Here is a 10,177-nt window from a genome sequence, read left to right as displayed (position 1 = left end):
TAAGGGGAATTTAAAATGGAAATAGGCACAGTCTACTCATAAATTTAACTCTCATATAAATCCTTAGATGTTAACCTGATGTTAAAATGAATGTAAGATAAACTTGACAGCTCTCCTTCACAAAAATAGTCAACCTAATAAAATAGAAGGAAAAAGGAAGGAAAACATATTTATTTCCCTAAAACAGAATGGCCCAATTTGGAATAAAAGTATGAATAATATTTAACAAAAAATGTCTGCTGTGGCAAACAAATAATTCTTTTCATGGATTCATAATATTATTTTCTGTTACTTGTTAGGTATAATCACTTTCTTCCATAGATAATACAGAAAACACTGCTTTACACTGATACAGCAAATAGGTTTTATGAAATAGTCTAAGCTTTCTTTCACAACACGGCTAGGAGCTCTTGGTTTACAACTACACATAAGAATATTCATCTTCTAACATAAATAACAATGGACTTCTTTTCTGATCCAGCTATTAGGTTATTTGGTGCAGCTGTTGGACGATCTCCTTTGAAAGTAAGCTCAGGGAATACAATTATGTTGTGAATGCTTCAAATATCAAAAAGATGCTATATAGTCTGAAATATCTATATTCTGCTATAAATAACAGAAAACTAATTCACATTCTTTTATAATTTCAAAATCACCTTCTTTTCCTTTCCAGACACAAACTGTTCTCCCCACAATAGCAACTCAAAACAATTAGGCTAAGACAAGGGGGATACTGTGTGTCACAAAACGAAGTAATTAAATTTAGGCAGTATTATCAATGATGCCCAGTTCCAACCATTGAAGCGGCAGTTAGTAACCCCAGTCTGTCCCTCTATCAAAAAGCTATTTATTCTTCATTACTGGCTATCCCTGGCTTATAGGGATTCATTGTCATTAGAGTAACTTATAGGAGGAACAGTTAGTGCAGTGATATTATGGAAATAGCCATTTCACAGTTCATGGGCAAAGTAGAATCGAGTCACAGCTTTCCAGCAGTTGTCAGTGATGGCGAAATCTTGTCTGTTTCATTTATCACCCTTGAGGATTCAGTACATTTGTTTGGCTTATAGCAGTGTAATAGAGAGTGAAATCATGTCACCAGGGAAGACCTAGATTTTGGAGATCCCATCTATGCGATTCCTACCGAGATCTATACACGAGGTCTGCAAAACTGAGGACAAAGCATGCCGTACCATGAGGATGCAGATTTCTCAGTTTAGACAAGAAATAGCCAAATTAACACCATTCCACTTTTTCCATATGTAGTAGTGGCTCCCTCTTCATATGTCTCAAAATTAATCTGGCCACTTTTTGCTCCCAAAAAACATTGGGCTCTCTGCTTCCCACTTTGCAGCCCATGAAATACCTGCTACAGAACTCTTGCTTCTTTCCAAACCACAGTCATTAGCTCTTGCTAATTATCATCACACTGCATAGAGTGTGACCATCTGAGAGAGTGTAACTTCAAGCACTGCACTTTCAAAAGGTGTTGTCACACATGCCTTTAAATCAGAGGAAGGAGAAAATTACAAGAGCTTCTTACATGGGAGGCAATGAAAGTAAATGGATGTTTAGATAGGTTGTATCATTCTTGAAGAAACACAAATCTAATTAAGCAATTCATTTTGTGTGCTTCCCTACCTGGGAGTACATTAATGCATCCAAGAAATCACAGCCCTTTTTCAGCAGCATCTGACTTAGCAGTTCTCTGAAGAACTCTGCTTCTCTACTCAAAAGTGCACGGTGTTGTTAGACCCTAATATTTGGTAAGAGCCTGGTGTTACTTGTCTGTTTATTAGGCACATATTAAGTTTATGCTTGTTTGAAACTGGCCAAATACATTGTCTGTCCAGATTTCTGTCTAGTTCCTATAAAAATTATCTTGAAATGGGTTTTAATATAAGACTGGGAAAAAAAAAAACAACAACTCAGTTTTGGAAAACAAAATGTTTCCTGTGGTTAGCTCTGAAATAGCTAACCCAAACACTTGGCTTTTGTGGAAAGCAAGTCATTTTAAACCTACTTTAAAAAGTAGATCCTGTGCAAAGTTATACAACCTTTCTAAATTACTTTTTGCTTATTTTAAACAAGATGTTAAAATATCTTGCGATTGATATTCTATGGATCTTACATGTAGTTATTTGCATCATGAAAGTACCACTATAACAACGTCAAGTCAGAAGTGGCTGATAAGAAGCAAACACAATACGTTACTTTTTATTTTTACAAGTATCATCTTTTTATACATAAAGCATAAAGGAACCTTTTACATGTAGCTGTACATGTCAAGGATTCCCAGCTGTGCCTGGCAATGCATAGTTAAGTAGAAGTATGAAAAGAAAATAGACCATTTGCGGTCTGCACAACGGCCAGGTACAACAGTCAGCAGAATGGCAGAGAGTGGTGGCCCTCTTGGGCAGAATTGGGAAGATGGGATGGAAAAAACAAACTTTTTTTGTGTGTGAGGTTGTGATTTTACCCTGACCGCCCACAAAGAACAGGAAGGAATGGGATGTTCAGCAGTAACCTCAATTTCCCATGCTGGACCAGCCTATTGCAAACCTAAGCTACAATCCAGAAAGACGGTAGGAATCTCTAGACAATGCAGATGATGCTCTGTCAGTGCATGAATATTCCTTAAAAGCACGACCAAGACAGATATCACATGTATATCTAAAATGCATTCATCAAAATATATCTGTTCTACAGTGGGAAGGAGAAATCAGTTTAGAATGAAACTATGGACATCCTCACCATGAACTTCAGCAAAACATCCCATTTCTACAGAAACTATCCCAACTTCTTCAAAGGGAGAAAGGAGCATTTGAATTTTAAGTTCTTATGTGAGAGGTAGTTTGTTTTTCCACAAATGTTTTCTTGTCAGACCAGTTGTGAATGCAGGGTGGCCTCCTCAGGTATCACAGCCTGAGGATTCTTCGTTCTGTCTCTACTGACTCCTTACTTTCTCTCTACACTCATATTTTCCAGGAAATGTTAGAGTTCACTGTTCTCTCCTGCCTGCATTTCTTCTGTCTTAACTTTTACTTAACTCTCCAGAATGCCTTTGGCCATCACTTTTCCTATTTCACCAACACCATGGTCATTGAAAACTAAAAGGTCCATATTCTTACTCTCAGCCACCTTGGCTCTGAACACCACCAAGGATTCTTCCTGTTTTCCTCTCCTCCTGCAGCTTCTTCTGCCATCCCACTGGAGCACTGAAAAAGATGAGATATGCAATAGTGGAAGATACTGCTATTTGTCACTGGGCTCACTGTGTAGAAGCAACACAAGGTCTCTTTGTGCCCAGTATAAACATCTCTAGTTCACAAGTTCAGCAAACTGAATAGTATGAAATACATAGGTAATGTCCCATTTATGTAACAAATTAATAGAAAGCAGCAATCTTGATGGCAAAAATATTCTCTAATCATTAAGACCGAAGGATAAATCTGAGGCAAAATACTTTAAAACACTTTGCCCAACAATTCTGTACTCAGCAGCAATATTAAATTAACCTAACAAATAAGAAGGAAAGCATCAAAATTACAAATAGTAAGGAGATTAGAAGAGTGTTCTGTTAGTATGATTAAATGATTTGGGGTTGGCATAAATAGAGAAATAATCCTGAGATATGTTTTCTGTCTCAATGTAAGAAAAAGGCTGTGGATTACATAAAATAAGAGAGAATAAAAAATTTTGCTTATCCCAGGATTCTAATTGCTTTATCTTGCCAAAATTTTTCATTGGGTCAAATACAAAGACTTTCATTCAGTAGTTACCAAGGCTTTCTTCAGGAAAATTCCCCTTGGCCTCATCGTTTTCTCTACAATTTTCACAGTCTTACAGGCAACTCACAGCTGCCCTATGGTACAATTTGTCGGTCATGATATACTGTTAGATATGTTATATGCGTGTGTATCATATAATGATGTGCAAAACAGAATATATATTATTTAAAATATAAGAGGAGAATGCTATTTCAATCACTGCTAATTTACATTTCATATTCCCAAAACATCGTAATACTATTATAAGGTATTGATCCAAGCATGACCATTTGATTTCACATCAATACTAATATGACTTTTCCATGATCTGTTGACATGTGGGATTTTCCTGAGTGAAATATTTTTCTGAGTGAAATAAATACATACCAATGCTCGATTATTTTCTCTGGTAAAACTGAATTCAGCTGTTCTCAATGAAAAGCTGTTGGTGACAATGTAAATCACCCTGTCCCAAAACTTGAATATAGATTTTTACTAGTAGACTTAAATTTCTGTTTTAATGCTTTCCCTAATCTCTTTCTTTTTCTTTCCTTCTTTGACATAATGGTGTCTTTCCGATACTGTATGTTGTCTACAGCTATACACAGCATCCTAAACATAGGCAGAAAATGCCATTTAGGAGCAAGAGTCCTTCAAAATCTCATTCCCATCCTTGGTGTGGTTGTTCAGGGCCTGACATAAAGACTGTTGGAATAACAACCTTCTACTGAGTCTCTCTGAATTATGTAAATAATACATTTGCTTATGAAACAGTTCTTGCTTTCCTGTTTTTTCGTATACAGATCCCGAAATCATATGGGTCCAGCAACCCCATTTCTTCTGTCCCACTAGATAGGCATACAGAATGATACTCAAATAGCCTTTCATCTTCTCAGCACTCCTGATGTACTTCTTCCTACTAAATCCCTGTTTCTATCAACTTTGCCCAAGAGTTTCAGCCTACACTTTTGTAGATTTTTTTCTGGTGGTTACCAACTTGAAATGTATCCTGTGATTGGGGATAATGACTTATCTTTGCTGCAGATATCCACGTGGAGATCCCCTTCCCTGTCTATACACAGACACGTACACCATGTGGTTTCTGCTAAAGACACCACCACCACTTCCACTGAATTACTTGGAGCAGACCTGGATCTTACTGGCATGGAAAGCTTGAATGGGAGAATGTGGTATGTCTGGGAAGTGTGCTAAAAATTAGCCAATATTGGGTTCTTCCCAGCCCAAAACCAGCCATCCCATTTTCCTCAGAGAAGCCAGGGAACACAAGGAAGAGGCAGAAATTGTCACTTTCTTCAAATGAGATGTTTGTCTTTTGCATCGTCTGCCAAGACCTGAAAATGGTTCACAACCTCAAAATCTAGGAAGAGCCATCACCACTCCTGGACCACGGGGTTACTGCAGGAGGTGAAAACTTCACTGGGGCACAGGACAAACTCTAATGGCTGATCCGAAGCACTTTAAATCACTTTGTGAGTTTGCTAGAGCTCTATCACTTCCTTCTTGGTTCTCTTGATAGACTGTGTGTAAACACAGTGTGTATTATTCTATGTCCTGCCATCTATTCACTTTCACACATCACTTTCCTTACTTTTGAAGATATCAGCATATTGCAGTATACAATTACAGAACCCGAAAACTCAATTAATGTGCTATTTACATGAGTATTAACTAGAACAATGCCTATAAATGCATTAGGAAAAAAAATCTTCTTAGAGATTGCAAATAAACTTTTAAGAACTGACCCAGTGCCAACCCTTTCAGCGCCTGTCTGGATATAGGTAATTATTTTAGTTAATGGCACAGCACAAGGTCCCAGAGTACACACATAAACCCACATTTTCCAAGAGAGATTGAAGCAGGGATTACATAAAAGGTTTTAGTAAAAACTACAGGCTTGTTCTCATCTAAAGCTAATACCCATTCACATTCTCTATTAACGTAAACAGATAATTTACCCTTAATTTAAGGACCCTTCACATCAAGCATAATCAGCTTAAGGAAGATATGTGGTCAGCATAAAAAAAAGATGTATTTTACATCTTATGTCTCCTGCTTTTCATTCAAGCTCAGCTCTGCATCCTGTTGTCTCTAACCAACGCAGGCTTCTATATTGCTATTTCTCCTCGGCCAGCACTTGCCAGGTATGGTCCCTGGTTTGCTGAAACCCAGACAGAGGGAGCCTGGGCTTGGCCACTGAAGCCTGAGGGTCCCACCAGCACCCTTCTTACACTCACTTAGCAGAAGATGAACCATACATGCCTTGAGCCCGTGATCTCATTTTGAAGGAAATAAAATGAAAAGGCAGATGTATGTGATTAGCAGGAAGGTATTGTTGCACCTTCCGAGTTAGCATATGGGGCTGGATGGTTGTAATTTGATTGACTGACTGATTGGTTTAAATAATTTTTACTGGGAAGCTAAAAATGAACAGGTGCCAGAATTATGTTGTTTTTGCACGGGAGTCTGGGACCATCCACCACACATCACTTGCAAACAGGAGGCCTACTGGAAATCAGTGGGGCAAATGCAGCCAGGCTTTGCTAAGCTGCCTTGTAGAAAGAACATAGCTGTGGTCGTAAAAACGAGCAGAGGAGCCATGGAGCAAAGCAGCCAGGGCTGGAACAGCGATGCCAAGAGCAGTCACCCAGCTGTGGTGCCAGCAACAAGGGCTGGCCCTCCCCTGGGGGCTGGCTGCAGGCGAGAAGCTCTTCCTTCAACCCTGAGCAACCTGCATCTGAACCACCGAGGAGAAGGTCCCAGCCCGTCTGACTGGGTGCTTCTTGCTCGTCCTTTCAGACTGGCTAATTGCCATTTGTCTCTCAGGCACGCGGCCTTGCTTTGACCTGTTGCTCTTGTAGAGAGCTTTGCAGAGCAGGGCATATTACAGCGGCTCTGCACACCTCAGCAGAGCCAACACGAGCTCTGGTGAAAGAAGCTCGATGGGATTTCCTTCTGCTAGCCCCTGCCCTTGTGTGGGAGCTGAGAGCACCTTGCCTGAAGGCAGAGCACATCCTTCCAGGCAGGAATTCAGGATCGCCAAGCCGTGCCTCCTTGTCACTGGCTACTTACTGCAAGAAAAGAGGCCTTTTTATCTTTCTGTTGACCTCTTGACTTAGAAACAGTTATCTTTCACTCTGGGAAGAACGTACCTTTCCATCTCTCTTACTGCCTCATTCGACCTCATTGGGCTCATCGACACAAACAGGCATAGAGACATAAAATTGCCCTAATTGGGTCAGGCCATAGGTCTGGTCGTGACCAGCCATCATTGCTTAGGGAAAGAACAGAAGATGTGGGGCCCTACAGAAGGACCCTGCCCTTGGTGAATCTGCCCGGCTACCAGCAGAGTAAAGGCTGCAGCTGGTATCCGCCACCCGATGGTGCAAATACAGAAATACCAAATACCAGCAAAACCCCAAACCTTGAGTTTCTTAAACTCATGCACATGCTTTTGATGAAATGGCACAAATATATATCTGCAATTGTATGTGACATAGACCTTTATGTGTGAATCACTAATGTCATGTTTCACTGTGCTTCTGTACTTGCAAGGAAATAGGATAGATGGATTGGCACGTTCTGGACATAGTAAAGATAGAAAGTACTTTTTTTTTTTTTTTTTTTTTTTTTTTTTTTTTTTTACCAGTAGGATTTCCTTAATTCTCTCTCAAGATATTTGCACTGTGGTCTCTCTCCTTCCAACTTACTCTGTGCATTTCATGTGAGGTCTCTGAGTTTCTGCGATCCAGCCTTCAAGTTCTCAGCTCCATTTCTGACAAAGTCATCACACTCCATGCCTTTGTAACTACTTTTAGGATCAGATTGCACAGGCAGGCTGCAGCCCAGCAGGCTATTCAACACTAATCCAAACTGTGCCAAAATCATAGTCTTCAAAAGGTCTGGTAGGTTTTGACCAACTTCATCAAGCTTAGAGGCAAGGCCCTATAAGAGGTGCTGCTCAGGCTGTTTCCATGCACAGCACATTACACTCTAACTCTCTGTCTTTGCAAAACTGCACATCCTTCTTACAATTTGAACCATCCTACTCTTCCTAGGATTTTATTCTTTCTCCTGTGTGCTGCTCTGCATGGGGCACAAAGTACCTCTGGATGTACAAAGTGCCAGGGTTGGAAAAAAAAGAAGGCATGTTATTCATTGTCAATGTTTACATAAGTGAAAAAAACATTGCTTACAAAACAGAAGGTAAAGGTTATACCATCTGAAATGCGCCGGGTGTATTTTTTTCCCGCTGAGCCATGTCGGGCAGTGCAGGTGGAGCCTCTTCTGGGTGCAGTGGAGCAGACAGGCACAGCTTTGCTGCGTGTTTCTGCTCTCACAACCACGCACAAACCTAGAGCTGTGCTCTTTATTTTCCTTTCTTTTCATGAGGCTAAAAGATAGCAGTTTGTAAGACAAGCAACAGCCAGGCCTTGTAGCTTTTGGTTTTAACCAAAATAACCACAGTATTCCACTGGAGAAAAAAGCAGAGAAGTGTCCAGACCTGGACATCGCTGGCTGGCCGATGCAAGGAGCAGGTTAGGGGCTGGAGGAAGATGTCTCCTGCTTTCAGCTGTCCTTTGCTGGTAACAACAGAAAGCTTTGATCCAGCCACATCTTGGCTCCAAGAGGGAAAGCCAAGCCTTCTCTTCGGGCTGCTGCAGCCCCCAGGCCCCTTGTGCTGCCCTGCCTGTCCCAGCAGCTGCCCACTGAGCATCGCCGCCTTTCACATCCCCTTCCCCTGCTCGCACAGTCCACAGCCAGCATTTTGCTTTTTTTTTTTTTTTTTTTAATCGCAGAAAGGCCTCCCCGCCTAATCTAATTCCCGCTCCTTTGTCACAAGCAGATGTCACTTTTACATCTGTGCGTCTGCTCGAGCGCCCGGCTCCTCCAGCCCAGCAGATGTTGCCGCCGCCAAGGCAGCAGCGAGGAGGGGTGGGGAGGGGGGGGAAACAAAAAAAAAAGCAAGGCTCAGATCCCTCTGCTGGCGGCGGCCTGAACGCCACGGCCCGGCCCCGCGGAGCGAAAAGAGAGAAAAACCCCGGGCGAGTTTCGGAGCTGACCCTAACCGCGCCGCTCCCCATCCCAAGCGGGGATGCTCGACGGGGGGCTGCCCGCCGTCCTCCCCACAGGGCAGCTCTGGGCAAAGCAAGCGAGGGGACCCCCACGCCGGTGCCCGGGGCTTGCTGCGGCCACGGATGACCGCGAGGAGCCCGTGGAAAGGCCGCTGGGCCGGCGCGGGGCCGCTTTCCCATGGGCGGCGGCGGGCGCACAAAGGCGCGCTGTTCCCTGTTTCGTCTCGCTGCCTCCGAGCATTCCTCCGGCTTCCCCCCCAACCCCGGCCCCCCTCTGAAAGGGGGAGAAGAGGAAAGAAAAGTGGCTTTTACACGGGCAGAGCCTTTTCCCCCGGCCCCCGCTGGCAGGAGGCACCCCGCGCATCCCCCGCGCATCCCCGCGCATCCCCTGCGCGCCCCGCGCATCCCGGCGGGGCCGGGGCTGGTGGCCGAGACAAAAGGGCCCTTTGGGAAGGCAAAAACAAAAAACACACACAACAACAACAAAAAAAAAAAATAGAGGGGAGGGGGGAGAGAGAAAGCAACCGGGAGGCTCTAATTCTATTTGCGTCGCCTGGAAATCAGAAGGGGTTTTTCCACACTTCGCCTTGATTTGATTATTCCTTAGAGATGGTTTCTCTGCCCCCAGCCAGACGCGTGGGGGAAGGCCGCCGAGGCAGTTGGCCTATAGTGGCAGTAATCGAATTACCCATTTGCTCCAAGTTTTTCGGCAGAGCCGCTCGCGTGGAGAAAGAACAACCGGAGCCCGAGAGCCCCGGGGGGGCGGGCGGGACGGGACGGGACGGGACGGGGGGGACAGAGCCAAACCCTGCGGGCTCGGGGTGCGGAGCCGGCCCCGTGGGGACACCAGCGGGGGACAGGGACCCTGCGGGGCGGTGGCAGCCCCCGGGGAAGGTGCTGGGCTTGGGGGCACGGTGGCTGCGGGTGCCCGGGGTGCCGAGCGGCCCCGCAGCCCCGACGGCGCTTCCCGGGTGCGGGCGGCCCCGGGGGGGGACATCGGGGAAGAAAACGCGGGACAAAAGGTTTTTCCCCGGAGGAAAAGCACTCGGAAATTTATTTTATTTTATTTTGTTTCAACTGTCCTGCGCTGTTTGAGAGGGGGCGAGGCACCTCCCTGCCCCAACCGCGTATTCATATTCATGAGAGCGCCGGGAAATAAAGACAAATCCCCGCTGTAGTAACACTTAGATTCGCATCATTCTTTGGTGCCCTTTAGATTTGGGGGACGGAAGACAGATGTTTGCAGCGCTTTTCTCCTCTTGTCTGGCGGCCATAAAGGGAGAAGCATTCAGAGCTCGCAATTTGTTTCCACCC

The sequence above is a fragment of the Anser cygnoides genome, chromosome 4 (genome assembly GCF_040182565.1).
Source record: "Anser cygnoides isolate HZ-2024a breed goose chromosome 4, Taihu_goose_T2T_genome, whole genome shotgun sequence".
In the NCBI taxonomy this organism is placed as follows: Eukaryota; Metazoa; Chordata; class Aves; order Anseriformes; family Anatidae; genus Anser; species Anser cygnoides.
The sequence above is the reverse complement of the archived record's forward strand: the minus strand, read 5'-3'. Positions refer to the sequence as shown.